The 16739-nt window shown below is 45.2% G+C and overlaps 1 long non-coding RNA gene across 1 annotated transcript in view; it reads right to left on the reverse strand.

Annotated features, from left to right (window-relative positions):
* LOC140590993 (uncharacterized) overlaps positions 1-16739 on the reverse strand; it is a 33698-nt gene that overhangs the window by 1169 nt on the left and 15790 nt on the right. The gene's annotated exons all lie outside the window — the stretch shown is intronic.

Below are 16739 nucleotides of genomic sequence, written 5' to 3' on the forward strand. Positions count from 1 at the left end.
GATGAGATTAAAAATGTTAACTATGCAAATCCCCTAAAAGATGATTTGCAACAGCAAGGATATCAAGGCAAAAACATTGTAACAGTACATGTGATGCGAGCTTATTTGAAGGCTTTGAGAGACCTTCACTTAAAAAGAAGAGGTTCGTAAGGTCAATGCTTTGAGCACAGGTATCCATCTACTTTTGTCCAGGTTTCATCTCGGACATTAGGACACAAGCCAATCTGGACGTATCTTGATCATTATAGGGGAGAGGTCAAATATACTGTACAACCTAAGATACAATATCACACACATTTAAGTAAACCTGTATAATGGCAGTGCGATGGGTTTATTTTGGTTCTTACCACATGCTGCATTCTTTTTTTTTATTAAGGCTTCTATGAAACCCCAAACGTAACTATGAACAGATGTTATTCAAAAGGATGTAAGTCAATGGACGACTGTACTTGTGATTTTTTTACCATCAGAATTCGCTGCACTCTTACAGATCTCTGTGGAACGTTCAGTTTCTAGCTAAACTAGCTGTTTATCTGGTAATATGTGCTTTCAAAACTATTACCCCACCCCCCCACCACCACTACCACCACCAACCCATGACCATAATCAGGATAATTTACTGAAAGATTGGTGGAGGGATGCAGAAAAGGCAAAGGACCTCATTTACAAAAAAGCTGAGTAGAAACCATCCGATATTCCATCTAAGATCATTTCTGAAAAGTGCGTGTCATTCAGAGAAAATGAATGTTCGCACAAAAACTACGCGCAAATGCCCCTCTCCCCATCCCTGAAGCCTACAGTACTTCAGGGGTGGGAAACCTGATCCGAGGAGGGCCTGCTGGCAGAGGTGCAAATGCATGCAGGGACACTGTTCGGGAGCCTTTGGAAGCCTTTCCAGTGGTGTTACTACTAGGGATGTCAGAATACTAGAAATGTAGTAGTCGATACCAATACTAGTGAACAGTGACATATAGCCTTCAAGAATTACAAAAAAACAGTACACCACTTAAAATGCAAACTTAAAATACAAATCAACTTTTTATGGCACAGCACTATGGTTGCAGTACCCAGCTAAATCAAGAGGAAAAGTATGGAAAGAAAAAAAGAAGAATAAAATGAAACAACTATTAATATTTCAGAAACACTTTACTTGAGGGGATACAAATTTTGCAGTACAGTGGTACCTGAGAACTCGAACTTAATCCGTTCAGAACTCTGGTTTGAATCCTAAAAAGTTTGAGTTCTAATCGAATTTTTCCCCTAAGAAATAATGGAAAACCAATTAATTGTTTCCCGGCCGCAAAAGATTACACCTGTCACGCCCTGCTCGTCCGATCCTCGTGTGTGCCACGCCCCCTCATTGACCACGTGTGCTGCCCCTATTGTGATCACCTGTTTCCTGTTATTTTTGGCTTATTTTTGTGTATTTGAGTCTGCGTTCTTGTTTCCCCAGGTCTGTCATTGACGTTGTATACCGTTTCGTACCCTGCCTTGTCGTTTCTCCCCATTAAACCTTATATTCCCGGAACCTTCGTCTCCCGTATCCTGATTCCCCGAGTGAACATGACAATATGTTTTTTTTTAACATTTAAACACAAAATGAACAGTATAAAACAAGAAGAGCATATACTGTACTAAACACATCTAAGCACATTTATCAAAACAGTAATTTGTAAAATAAGAAAATAAATGTATCCAAACAATGTGTAAAGTAAAAAAAAAAAATGTGTCCTGCCCCGATCGTCCGCTCCTTCCATGTGCCACGCCCCCTCATTAACCTCGTGTGGAGTCCCTGTGGGATCAGCTGTTTCTGGTTGTTGTCATAAGTCCTCTGTATTTAGTCCGCATTTCAATTTGTTTCCCCAGTTCAGTCATTGTATTATCTGTCTGCGTTTTGACTGCCTTAACTGTAATTAACCTGCGTGAAGTTGGCCCCCCCCATATGTTTCAGATTTCAACCAAACTCGTCTCAATCGTATGTGACGCGTTTGTGCCGTATTGTGTCGTTAAAATTTTTGTTTGTGCTGTTTTAGTTTCTGAGATATAAATGTTTGTTTACATGGTGACGTCATCAGAGTGAAGTTAGCCCCCCATTTGTGCCTGATTTCAACCAAACCGAACGCAATCGTGTGTGCTGCATTTGTGCCTTTAAAACTGTCCTTTGTGCTGCTTCAGTGCTGATACATTGCTTATTTAAATTTTAGTGAACTACTGAAGGACCTACTGAAGGAACTACTAGGAAACTATTGATGGAACTAGTGAATAACACAAGCACAATACTGATGTAATGTTTATTCATCATTAATGAACCATAATACATCTTTCATCTTAAGTAGCAACTATATTAGCTTATGATTTGTTCATGATTTGTACTTCAGTATTAACTGAGTTATTACTAAGCATTTGTGTCCCCTCAAGTGAAGTGTTACAAAAAAAATACTTTCTAAAAGTATGATATTAAGCCATAAATTTAAAGTAGAAGAAATAAAAGAACAAAAAAACACAGGTAGCATTTATTTACACGTTTATTTAGGGTTATCAAGATGGGCTGTGGGAAAATCTAATGCGAAAAAGTGATTACATCACCAATTGCAGCAAGTTTAAAATGAATTGTAATGTACTGTAGGTCAGTAACTTGTAGGTCAGATAAGAGTATTTTTATCTGTATAAGCAGCACTTTTAGAAATTGATTTGTGATCTGTTAACATTTCTTGACTGTCAGGATTAGAACCAGATCAGGTTGACAAACAGTACAAGTGGTTCAAGAGTAATTAGCATTTAAAAAATATGCGGAATCATACCATCTGACGACATGCCTGCTGTACTCCAAAATCGACACTAAGAAAACGCGCATACGCCAAGCCTGAACCTGACCTGGATGTCAGGACTTTTCCAAGTAAAAGATCATTTTTATAAATGTCAACTTTGGCGTGAATTTGACCATGCACACATCCTAAGATCAAACCTCTGCGTGATCATGTTTTATGAATAAGGCCCTAGGGACTGAATGGAGCTGAGAGCCTGACAGTCCCGCTGTCTTGGTTCACACACATCAACAAGAACAGGGCTTTTCAGAGAAAAAAAATGTATATATTACACTAGGCAACAAAAATTTGTTTCATTACATTTTGTAGTGTTTCCTATACAATTTCGGCACGCTGATTTCGGTGGTAACGTTTATTTTCATGTAGCTTCAAGGGTTTAGTTAGAAACATCATTTTTAGAAAAAACTAAACTTGGCTGCTCCGCTGACATGATCTTTTGTTATACTGGTTATAGGTACTGCCTCAGGTGGAGGAGTTCAAGTATCTCGGGGTCTCGTTCACGAGTGAGGGAAGGCGAGATCGAGAGCTGGACAGACGAATCGAAGCAGCGTCTACAGTTTTGCTGGCGCATAACCGGTTCGTCGTGGCTAAGAAAGAACTGAGCCGGAAAGCAAAGCTCTCGATCTATTGTTCCATGTTCATCCCTACCCTAACCTATGGATACAGGCGGCTGAAATGAGGTTTCTCCGGAGGGTGTCTGGGCTCTCCCTTAGGGATAGGGTGAGAAGTTCAGATATCCGGGAGGGTCTCAGAGTAGAACCGCTGCTTCTCCACGTCGAAAGGAGCCAGTTGAGGTGGTCTGGACATCTGGTGCGGATGCTTCCTGGGCGGCTACCCGGAGAGGTTTTCCGTGCGTGTCCTACAGGGAGGAGGCCCTGGGGCAGGCCCAGGACTCGCTGGAGGGAATATATCTCTCGGCTGGCCTGGGAACGCCTCGTCGTCCTCCCCGAGGAGCTCGCAGAGGTAGCTGGGGAGAGGGAGGTCTGGGTATCTCTCCTGAAGCTGCTACCCCTGCGACCCGAACACCGGACAAGCGGTAGTTAGTGGATGGATGGATATTGGTCCTGCTCAAGTGAAATGTACGATATCAAGGGACACAAAGTATTACCAAGATTATGAGAAGTATTTTGGAATGCCCCTTGGGGACCATGACAAATCCTGGGCTCCTCATGTTATATGTGGCTGCTGCAAATCAACATTGGAAGGGTGGTTAAGAGGCACCAGGAAAAGTATGCCATTTGCAGTCCCTAGAATTTGGAAAGAGCCAACAAACCACCTGAATGACTGCTACTTCTGCATGGTGGACATTGCTGTTTATATGAAGCCACAGGACAAGAAGAAGCTAGTCTATCCTGATATACCATCTTCTATTGCGCCAGTGCCACATGATGAACATTTGCCTATTCCAGTCCCACAAACAAGAGATGAAGCCAACATGGAAGTGTTGGATCAGGACGATGAGTATGAAGAAGCGGGAGAAGCTTGACAATCTAGTGAACCTCACTTTCCAAACCAGCAGGAACTTGATGATCTAGTCAGAGATCTGAACCTTCCTAAAGCAGGTGCAAAACTGCTTGCATCCAGATTGAAAGAATGGAATCTTTTGGATCCAAGTGTGAGAATTTTAAAGTACCGAAAGAGACATACTAAGTATGCTCAGTACTTTACAGTTGATGAATCACTCTGCTTCTGTTCAGACATGATGGGACTGTTTGAAGCAATTGGTGTCACACATCAACCGGACCAATGGCGACTGTTTATGGACAGCTCTACAAGGAGTTTGAAGGCTGTACCACTTCATAATGGAAATCAGCATCCTTCCATATCAGTCAGGCACAGTGTACACTTGAAAGGAGACTATAACAATGTTAAGACTTTGCTACAGAAGATCAACTACGATAGCTACAAGTGGGATGTGTGTGGAGATTTCAAGATGATTGGTTCTCTTCTTGGACTGCAAGGCGGATTCACCAAGTTCCATTGTTTTCTGTGCTTGTGGGACAGCAGAGATAAGGCAAATCACTATGTCCAAAGACAATGGCCTGAAAAACACGACTTGCAGCCAGGTGCCTACAATGTGAAAAATGCTGCTCTTGTACCTGCAGACAAAATTCTTCTGCCTCCACTGCATATAAAACTGGGGTTAATAAAGCTTTTTGTCATGGCACTAGATCCTAGTGGTGAAACATTTAAAGAGATCAGATCATTGTTTCCTAAGCTATCCGATACTAAAGTTTCAGCAGGTGTGTTCATTGGGCCATAGGCGAGACAGATGTTTGCATCAGAAAGTCTGGAGTGCAAAATGAAGAAGAAAGAAAAAAGAGCCTGGACTGCATTCAAACATGTTGTTTCTAATTTTCTTGGCAACAAAAGGGCAGAAAATTACATGGAACTGGTTGAAGAACTGCTCAACAGCTACCGGGAGTTGGGTTGCAGAACGTCACCCAAGCTGCACTATTGGCACTCTCATCCTGATTTTTTTCGACCAAATCTTGGTGCTGTAAGTGAAGAACATGGAGAGAGATTTCAGCGAGACATCCAGGTGATGGAGAAGCGGTGCCATGGACGATGGGATAAAGCCATGATGGGTGACCAAATCTGGAGTTTGGCTCGTACTGATGACTCAACTCACACTTTTAAAGCTTTGAGGGTTATTTGCATTGTTACTTTATTTGTGCATGCAAAAGAAACTTTTGCTTCCAGTGGTGTTAATATTTTGCAAATTCCATGCATGCTGGTTAAAGCGGATTGCTCGTATATGCTAAATATACAGTTGTGGCCAAAGTTTACATACACTTGTAAAGAACATTATATCATGGCTCTCTTGAGTTTCCCGTTATTTCTACAACTCTGATTTTTCTCTGATAGAGTGATTGGAACAGATACTTCTTTGTCACAAAAAACATTCATGAAGTTTGGTTCTTTTATGACTTTATTATGGGTTAAGTGAAAAAAGTGATCACATCTGCTGGGTCAAAAATATACATACAGCAGTGCTAATATTTGGTTACATGTCCCTTAGCCATTTTCACTTCAATTAGGTGCTTTTGGTAGCCATCCACAAGCTTCTGGCAAGCTTCTGGTTGAATCTTTGACCACTCCTCTTGACAGAATTGGTGCAGTTCAGTTAAATTTGATGGCTTTCTGACATGGATTTGTTTCTTCAGCATTGTCCACATGTTTTCAATGGGGTTTAAGTCAGGACTTTGGGGAGGCCATTCTAAAACCCTATTTCTAGCCTGATTTAGCCATTCCTTTACCACTTTTGATGTGTGTTTGGGGTCATTGTCCTGTTGGAACACCCAACTGCGCCCAAGACCAAACCTTCGGGCTGATGATTTTAGATTATTTTGAAGAATTTGAAGGTAATCCTCCTTCTTCATTATCCCATTTACTCTCTGTAAAGCACCAGTTCCATTGGCAGCAAAACAGCCCCACAGCATAATACTACCACCACCGTGCTTGATGGTAGGCATGGTGTTCTTGGGGTTAAAGGCCTCACCTTTTCTCCTCCAAACATATTGCTGGGCATTGTGGCCAAAAAGCTCGATTTTTGTTTCGTCTGACCACAGAACTTTCCTCCAGAAGGTCTTATCTTTGTCCATGTGATCAGCAGCAAACTTCAGTCGAGCCTTAAGGTGCCGCTTTTGGAGCAAGGGCTTCCTTCTTGCACGGCAGCCTCTCAGTCCATGGAGATGCAAAGCACACTTGACTGTGGACAATGACACCTGTGTTCCAGCAGCTTCTAATTCTTGGCAGATCTGCTTTTTGGTGGTTCTCAGTTGACTCTTCACCCTCCTGACCAATTTTCTCTCAGCAGCAGGTGATAGCTTGCGTTTTCTTCCGGATCGTGACAGTGACAAAACAGTGCCATACACTTTATACTTACAAACAATTGTTTGCACTGTTGCTCTTGGGACCTGCAGCTGCTTTGAAATGGCTCCAAGTGACTTTCCTGACTTGTTCAAGTCAATAATTCGCTTTTTCAGATCCATGCTGAGCTCCTTTGACTTTCCCATTGTAGCGTTTGTGGGCGTTTGTATCCAATGAGCCCTACTTAAATGGCCTCAGAGAAGTCACCAGCTGAAGTCACTCATAATCACTCACAAGAAGTTAAGAGGCCATGCTGTGAAGCTCATTTCACTGACACAACTTTCTAAGTCACCAAAATTGCTAATTCATGTTGCTGTATGTATATTTTTGACCCAGTAGATGTGATCACTTTTTTCTGTTAAGCCATAATAAAGTCATAAAAGAACCAAACTTCATGAATGTTTTTTGTGACAAATAAGTATCTGTTCCAATCACTCTATCAGAGAAAAAGTTGTAGAAATAACGGGAAACTCAAGAGAGCCATGATATAATGTTCTTTACAAGTGTATATAAACTTTTGGCCACAACTGTACATAAAATTTAGTTTATCTCTTGACTATGAAACATCAAAAATTGCAATGAAACAGACCTTTCATAAAAACTTGTTACCCAGTGTTATTAACCGATGCACACCCATAAATTGAGAAATGGGTAGCAAAAAATTATGCAGATGCAGCTGTCTCTTAATTTTTTCCAAAGCTATATATGTAATATGGAGAAGAGATTTTCGTTCCCTATAAAAGGGTGGCCCGTTTTTTTAAGCAGTCCTGGCCTAAACAACACTGACTATCAAGACAATTCTCTTCTGGCCCCTCGCTTGTAACGATCTGTCTGAAACGAGCGGCTTTGTGGCAATGATGTTAGGAGCTGCTCTCTGCTTAAGTGGAGGGTCTTTCAACTACACATTGGCAGGGGAAGTTAAGTGTGTCTTATTAACATGTTGTTGTTGCTGACTTTGAAGCAACGTAATGACACTGACATCACTCAAAATCAAATTACCCGGCTCTGCGGATGACTCTCTCTGGGACTCGATAGTGTATTAAGCGATCAAGGGGAAATGTACTGTGAAACCAGTGGAGTGGCCCAGAAAACGAACACAGGCCGCGAATGGCTGAAACAAGGTGGGGTGCTGATCTCGACGGGCTGAGGGGTGGGTGGGAGGCGGGGCTTGGAAGTGGAGGCATGGAAGGCAGGGCATAGGAGACAACGCATGGGAGGCATGGCATAGGAGACAGAGTGGGGTAGGCGGGGAATAGGAGACAGAGAGTGGGAGGCGGGACATAGGAGACAGAGTGTGGTAGGCGGGGCATAGGAGATGGCATGTGGTAGGCGGGGCATAGGAGATGGCATGTGGTAGGCGGGGCTTAGAAGACAAAGTGTGGTAGGCGGGGCATAGGAGATGGCATGTGGTAGGCGGGGCATAGGAGACAGCACGTGGGAGGCGGGGCATAGGAGACAGAAGCGCGGGAGGCAGGACATAGGAGACAGAGTGTGGTAGGCGGGGCATAGAAGACAAAGTGTGGTAGGCGGGGCATATGAGACAGCGCGTGGGAGGTGGGGCATAGGAGACAGTGCATGGTAGCTGGGGCATAAGAGACAGCGTGTGGGAGGCGGGGCATAGAAGACAAAGTGTGGTAGGCGGGGCATAGCAGATGGCATGTGGTAGGCGGGGCATAGGAGACAGCACGTGGGAGGCGGGGCATAGGAGACAGAAGCGCGGGAGGCAGGACATAGGAGACAGAGTGTGGTAGGCGGGGCATAGAAGACAAAGTGTGGTAGGCGGGGCATATGAGACAGCGCGTGGGAGGTGGGGCATAGGAGACAGTGCATGGTAGCTGGGGCATAAGAGACAGCGTGTGGGAGGCGGGGCATAGAAGACAAAGTGTGGTAGGCGGGGCATATGAGACAGCGTGTGGTAGGCGGGGCATATGAGACAGCGCATGGGAGGCGAGGCATAGGAGACAGTGCATGGGAGGTGGGGCATAGGAGACAGTGCATGGTAGCTGGGGCATAAGAGACAGCGTGTGGGAGGCGGGGCATAGAAGACAAAGTGTGGTAGGCGGGGCATAGGAGACAGCGCATGGTAGCTGGGGCATAGGAGACAGAGTGTGGACGGCGGGGCATAAGAGACAGTGCACGGGAGGTGGGGCATAGAAGACAGCGCGTGGGAGGTGGGGCATAGGACACAGCGCACGGAAGGCGGGGCATAGGAGAAAGCGCGCGGGAGGCGGGGCATAGGAGACAGCGTGTGGAAGGCGGGGCATAGGAGAAAGCACGCGGGAGGCGGGGCATAGGAGACAGCGTGTGGAAGGTGGGGCATAGGACACAGCGCACGGAAGGCGGGGCATAGGAGAAAGCGCGCGGGAGGCGGGGCATAGGAGACAGCGTGTGGAAGGCGGGGCATAGGAGAAAGCACACGGGAGGCGGGGCATAGGAGACAGCGTGTGGAAGGTGGGGCATAGGACACAGCGCACGGAAGGCGGGGCATAGGAGAAAGCGTGCGGGAGGCGGGGCATAGGAGACAGCGTGTGGGAGGCGGGGCATGAGAGACAGTGCTGGGAGGCGTGGCATAGGGGACAGAGCATGGTAGGTGGGGCTTGGTAGGTGAGGCATAGAAGGTGGGGCACAAGAGGCAAGAAGTGGCATGGCTCAGCTGCACAGCTGATGATGGGTGGTGCAGTGCTCTGCATGTTCGCTACAGGTTTCTCTAAATTGCCCACAGCATGTGAGCACCCCCTGCTGGACCTGCATCCCCTGAGGCTCCCTCTATAGGCTCCAGGCTCACAGCACTCCAGTATGTGATAGGTGGATGGATGCATGAATTAGCGAATGAGAGTCATTTGTATTTAATGAGGGCAGACCTGCCTCGGAAAGCTTCATGGGGAGTCTGCTGGAATCCGGCTGTACGTGAGAGTCGTCTTGTTAGGTCACGGTTTGTTCACTCATGTCTTACAGCCCGCATGTGGATTTCGCGACAACGTTTCGCTTGGCTTCTAACATCACTGAGCACCGAGCACCTCAAAGGAAACGTGACAGATCACCAGGGGCGCCTGAGGACCTACTTGCAAAGGGCGTTTTTCTGTGGACTTGATCCTGCAGATTCGAAGGATGTGCATGTCGCTTGGAATTATTTCGATCGAGGTGGCACAGTGAATTATAGACGCAGGTGGTGTTCTCTCACAACCGATAAAACCCAGAGTAAGCAGTCACAGGGATGTCCAGAGGCTGCGGAAGAGACGGGCCAAGCCAAATACCGGCCCACAGCCTCTGAGAACAAAGCCCATTACAGACAGCAAGATTCTGCAAGCCCAGAACCGGGGCGGGGTGTCATTAGAGATCATTGTAGATCAGATTTGTTCCTTAATGTTGACTTAATATTGTTATTGCTGTCAGATTCAAAGTCATTCAGGTACCTCTGTCTGATATGGTCTCCATGACAGAAGTGGCTCATTTATGAGAATGTTTGGTCACCAGACATTACGGCAGATGATGTCATTGCCCACTAACCTGATCTGAGCCCATGCTACAGATTTGAAGCGGGGAAATTTACATTTTATTTATTTAGCAGATGCTTTATGCAAAGCAACATATAATTGAGAAAGCCAGCTCAGCCAGTCCCTGGAGCAACTGGGGTTAAGAGCCTAACGCAAGGGCCCTGTGGTGGCATCAAGCTGTGGGCCATGGGACTTGAACCAGTGATTGTCCAATCACAGGCACCACAGCCGACCCCACTGAGCCACACAGCGTAGCACAGAACAGGAATGGATTTCTGTGAGCATTCTCCATTTTCAGAGAGACATGCTCTGTAATGCAAGCCTGTAAATCAGCTCCGTTGCCAAAAATCCACCCCCTCCTACCCCCTTCTCCATCCCTCTATCCACTTGCCTCCATCCCTCTGTCCACTCCTCTCTATCCCGTATCCACCCCTCCATCCCTCTAGACACCCTACTACATCTCTATCAACCCTTCTTTATCCATCTATCCACTACATCTTTCCCTCCCACCTTTCTATCCACCCTCTCCATCTTTCTATCCACTCCCTCCACCCCTCTATCCACTCCTGTCCATCCTTTTATACACTCCTCTCCATCCCTCTATCCACTCCTCTCCTTTTCTCTATCCACCCTTCTTCATCTCTCTTTCCACTCCATCTGTTCCCCCCTCCTTTCTATCCTCCTTCATTCTTCTATCCACTCCCTCCACCCCATGCTATCCCTCTATCCACTCCTCTCTTTCTCTCTATCCACCCTTCTTCATCCCTCTATCCACTCCATCTGTTCCCCCCTCCTTTCTATCCTCCTTCATTCTTCTATCCACTCCCTCCACCCCATGCTATCCCTCTATCCACTCCTCTCTTTCTCTCTATCCACCCTTCTTCATCCCTCTATCCACTCCATCTGTTCCCCCTCCTTTCTATCCTCCTTCATTCTTCTATTCACTCCCTCTACCCCATGCTATCCCTCTGTCCACTCCTCTTCATGTCTCTACCCACCCCATTCCATCCCTCCATTCACTCCCTCCGTTCCTCTATCACCCCATCCATCCCTTTATCCACCTCTCCCCATCCCTCTATCCACCCTTCTGCATAATGATAATGATAATTATGCATCTCCTGAGTGCCTTTACCACACAATATATGACTAAGCCAGTAATGAATGACATGGCAGCTACACAGGACTCTAGGAATTTCACCCCAGAAAGAGGACAGTGGCACTGTTGAATGTGACGGGATTTTAACAAATGGCATTGCTATCCAATGCCATTTGGGGAATGGGAAAATGGCATTCATCCTGGCGGGCGGAAAAAACGATGAAAACTCTCTGCCCATTGTCCGAAAAGTTCTCGTCCATTTGTGAAATTCTTTTCTGTCCTACAAGTTTTCAAAAAAAAATTGTGACCAATTTCTACAATTTTCTATCGTAGGTCACGGGTACCAGAGTGGAAATATCGACGGGGGGTAACTATAACACTGGGTGGCTTTTATATTCTATTCTCATCAGAAAAATATAGGGCTGGGAATTTTATCACGTCTTTATCATGTGTTGATTTTGCTCTAACGATGCATTAGTATTTCTTTGATTGCATTAAGTGCAGTATTTTCTTATGCATAAGACTGGGGTACTTTAATCCGACAGGTTTTCCAGCTAACTAACAAATCTCGCTTTGTCAGACAAGCCCCTGCTTTACGAGTTTCTCCCCTTTATGAATGTTCATTTTGCGCCACTTCACTTTTACGAAAGACCTACATTAGCACCAGTAATATGCTCTCCAAAAGAAGTCCGAGGAGGATTTTCATTTTTACAGTAAAAGAAGAAAAGAGAAAACATGTTCTCTCAATGCAGAATTGCCTAACGACGCATTTCTTGGAATTAAACCCTTGTTGTTAAGTGACACGTAAATATTAATTCTGGCAAGTAAAACTACACTGTAGATAGATTATTTATATTTTATATCGACTGTGTATTCATCATTCCTGCTTTTAGTATATGCTAGTGCTACTTTAGGTTTCATGTGTCATTCAGTATGATTTGGTAGGTTATGTTTTTGGTGTGGGAATGTTCAAAAATGTTTTATTTTTTATAAATTAATGCCAATTGCTTCTTCACTTTACACCATAGCTGTCAAGTCTCCCGTTTTGGCCGGGAAACTACCGTATTTTACCCCTCTTTCCCGCCGTCCTCCCGTATTAGTATTTTCCCGTAAATCTCCCATATTATAATATAATTTAAAAAAAATTCCTCTGCCTCTCCAAAATGAACTGCCAGTAGCCTCGCGAGAACTGCCACCTGCAGTAGTCTGCAGGTCATTTACAACATTAACCAGGTCATAAATGCGGAGGTTAAAATGGCAATTCTGTGTGCCAAAAACAACGTTACTTTCACCTTCTGTGACGACTTCAACAAGGATACAAAGTCTGCAACAAATCTGTATAATAAGTCATTAGTGAATGCCAGAGAGCCACATGAATAAACATGAGAAATTAAAAGAAAATGTGTAATGAAAAAAAAATGTAAATAACAAGTGGTTATTTTAGATTTCTTGTACACCTGTCTTAAAATGTAAGGGATACTGGAGCTTGCTGGTTGGGGTGGTGGGGTGGCTCGCGGTGGGTGCCGGAAAATTTCCCTTATTTTCAAATCCAAAACTTGACAGGTATGCTTTACACCATTTCGGTTTCATAATTTTTTTTCTGATCTCAGTAATTTTTGTTATGGATTTGATGAAATAGTTTCGTTTATTGCTGAAATAAATGGTAACATAAAAATGATTAACTAACCCAGAGGCAAAATCGACAGCTTAGACAATGACATAGTCTGTAAACAATGGCATATTCAAACTAATTTTAAAAATGAGAGAAAATTAAAATAGTATTGAGTTCATAACAATGACCCATGTCTCCCCTTTGTCTTAATTAGCTTAATTTGGGGATTCAATGTATAAATATTTATTATAATAAGTTTTAATATTTGGAGCGATTAATCATGATTAATCACAGAAAACTGTGCAATTAATTAGTTAAATTTTTAATTGATTCCCAATCCTACAAAATACTTGCCTCTATTATGTTTCAGTGGACATTTTCAGTTATGCAACCCAAAAACAGCAATTCATTGTAACTTAGTAAGCAACCTTCCAAAACACAACTTTGCTCTAATTAAAACCATGAATTAATTTTATCTCCCCTGTGCTGTGTGGGCTTCTATTGGATGCTCCAATTTCTTCCTGGAGCCCAAAAGCATGTGTTCAGGCTAATCGGTGTCTCTATATTGCCACTTAAATGTGGGCGTGAGTATGTGCCCAGCGATGAGCTGGCACTTTGTTCAGGGGACACCCTGTGCTGGCAGCAGGACCCTCTCCCACCCCTATAATGTGGAATGTGCACGATAGGACGGCTGCAGTTTATATTCTACTGAAGTTGTATTAAGATTTTATACCTTAGATAGCCTTTGGTGAAGTTGTACTAGATTTACTGACATGATTTTATATTATAAACAAATAAAGTTCCATGAAGGGGACAGGTACAATTAACATATCATGGTGTTTTTAGAGCTACATTGATAATGTTGCATTTCTCATAGAGATTTCTAAAATGTAGGTTGGAAAGATATTTCAGGTGGATAAATAACACGGTCTAGCCCACTTTCCCGGAGAGGGGACGTATCCTCGTTAGACACTAAAGGCCACTGGCAAGTGTCATCAAGAGTGATAACAGAGTGATCATGCTCTGCCGTACACTCAGAGCGGCGTGGCACGTAAGCACTCTCGACAAAACACAATTAGCTAATTCCCAGAGACTGACTCATTCAGCTCTAAACGGATTCAATCGGGGGAGGACTCACAACATCACAATTAATCAAAACGGTGACAACAAATTAATGGGCCACTCAGAAGTAGGGCTGCTGAAGGGCGGGGGCCTGTCGCTCTGGTTCCTCCAGGAGGCCCACATGGAAGCTAGTGAGATCCCTCCAGCATAAGGCGGGGGAGACGGATGTCTGGCAGCAGGCAGTCTGAGGGGGAAGGTCGTCACGGGCACCTCCTCTTGTCCTGCCACACACATCCAGAGTCCATCACTAATACGGCAGGCATAAGGAACGAGGCAACATGGCGGTGAGGCACTCTTGAACAGAAGAACGTGTTCCTTTTGCTTTTTTAAAAAATTGTAATTAGCGCAAACAATAACCTTATATGGGAATGAACAAACCCTGGCTAATTAGTGTTCAGCATGTGCTCCTATAAATGAGCAATGGTTGATTTCCCTGGTAGATACTGGGAAGCTGACTGGAGGAAGCCGGCGCTCTGTATGCATAACTGCGTTTAGCACAGAGCGCTAACACCCCAGAGACTAACGAGGAGGTGAGGCTCAGAGCAGGTATGTAACTGCGGTTAGCACAGAGCACTAACACCCCAGAGACTAATGGGGAGGTGAGGCTCAGAGCAGGTATGTAACTGCGGTTAGCACAGAGCGCTAACACCCCAGAGACTAATGGGGAGGTGAGGCTCAGAGCAGGTATGTAACTGCGGTTAGCACAGTGCGCTAACACCCCAGAGACTAATGAGGAGGTGAGGCTCAGAGCAGGTATGTAACTGCGGTTAGCACAGAGCGCTAACACCCCAGAGACTAATGGGGAGGTGAGGCTCAGAGCAGGTATGTAACTGCGGTTAGCACAGAGCGCTAACACCCCAGAGACTAACGGGGAGGTGAGGCTCAGAGCAGGTATGTAACTGCAGTTAACACAGAGCGCTAACACCCCAGAGACTAAGGGGGAGGTGAGGCTCAGAGCAGGTATGTAACTGCGGTTAGCACAGAGCGCTAACACCCCAGAGACTAATGGGAAGGTGAGGCTCAGAGCAGGTATGTAACTGCATTTAGTACAGAGCGCTAACACCCCAGAGAGTAACGTGGGGGTGAGGCTAAGAGCAGGTACGTAACTGCAGTTGGCACAGAGTGTTAACACCCCAGAGACTAATGCGGAGCTGTGGCTCAAAGCACATATGTAACTGTGGTTAGCATAGAGCGCTAACACCCCATAGACTAATGTGGAGGTGAGGTCCGGGCATGTGGGAGGGCCCAGGCTTTCAGCCAGCTAGTCCATGTAAAGCCTCCCAGCCCCCACACACAGAGACCATACCAATGTCCATACCAATGTGGTCCCCAAGGAACCCACTCAGTAGGCATTTATTTTTCAGTACACGGTATGGGAGACCCACTGAGGGCTTAGATGGGCACGGGGCCTTAGAAGGGCAAACACTACATGAGGAAGGACACTGAGACACGCTAGAGCATGAAGCGGAGCGTATTTCATACTCCACCTGCAGACCTCCTGAGCACACAGCTACTTGACCCCCTGGATCTCCCTTGATGTTTGCTCTCATTCACCAGAAAAAAAAAAACTTGTAAACTAATCGCAGGGGCAGGAATCTGTGTCGTTCAGACAGGAATTGTTGGCCCCTGAAGGTGTAAGTAAACTTGAGTTCCCCTGGCGGAAGTCAGAGGCAGGCTTACCTCACTGCGACCCATGCTTTACCACGCATTTCACCGCCGCATTCTTCCTTTTCCCACACTCGTGCTCGCCTTGAATGTGCCAGCTTTCTCATGTTTATAAGCACAGAGTTTTATTTTCCTCTCCCAGGAAAATTTATTTTCCTCTTTCATTTGTGTTTTTCGTGAGCAGCTTTTAGGGGAGAGACAGAGTTTCCCTGTAGCCAGTGAGATCCAGACGAAGGTGCTTCCTAACCGTTTAAAACTGACCCAAGCTTGGTTTCCGTCCCTTAGAAAGCGTATCACTGCTGCTAGGAGTGCTGTAATTTAAAGATGCCCCCTCTCCCATCCAGCCTAACCTGGCCACAAACCCTTACAAGTTCCTAAAACCTGGGCGAACACCCACTGCAGCACGAAGGTCCCAAGATGGCACTTCCGGGGGTAACTGGGGCAAGCCACATCCACCGTGTACCATTCAACAGAATTACTGTTTCCCAGGCCGTGTGGGTGTCCCAGTACCCCTCAATGCCCCCCCAATGAATGAATATGAGCTGAACATGATGTATAGATGCTATACTTTTCCTGTGTCAGTATCCTACTCTACATTTACTCTGAAGTCCCCTTGCTGGATTTTTCTCTACTGTGCACATTTCAACGCCTAGCAGCAAAGGCGTTTTTTATTTATAGCTCAATCTAGCTTGGGTTTATAATGTATTATTCTGGAAAATTCCTATAAAGTGCATTACGCCAGAGTGGCCTACAAAGAAGAGGCCTGCTCCCCTGCTCACATTCTCAGGCCTACTTAGCAGCTCCAGTTTGGGCCAGATGGAACATCAGCCGGCTCCAAAGGTTCAGAACTGGGCTAACCCTAAACCAGTATAAATGCACCGACTACAATCAATAAGCGTCCATACATCTGTCTTCTAAGTTGTGGGGGCCCCGTAGCCTAGCCTAGGCAGCACAGGGCAAGGAGCTGGGGTACACCCTGGAGGGGATGCCAGTCCATCACTGGGCACATACACACCCTGGTTAATCTCTGGTTAATGTCATTATACTTCAAC

This window comes from Paramormyrops kingsleyae, chromosome 5 (assembly GCF_048594095.1).
Source record: "Paramormyrops kingsleyae isolate MSU_618 chromosome 5, PKINGS_0.4, whole genome shotgun sequence".
In the NCBI taxonomy this organism is placed as follows: domain Eukaryota; kingdom Metazoa; phylum Chordata; class Actinopteri; order Osteoglossiformes; family Mormyridae; genus Paramormyrops; species Paramormyrops kingsleyae.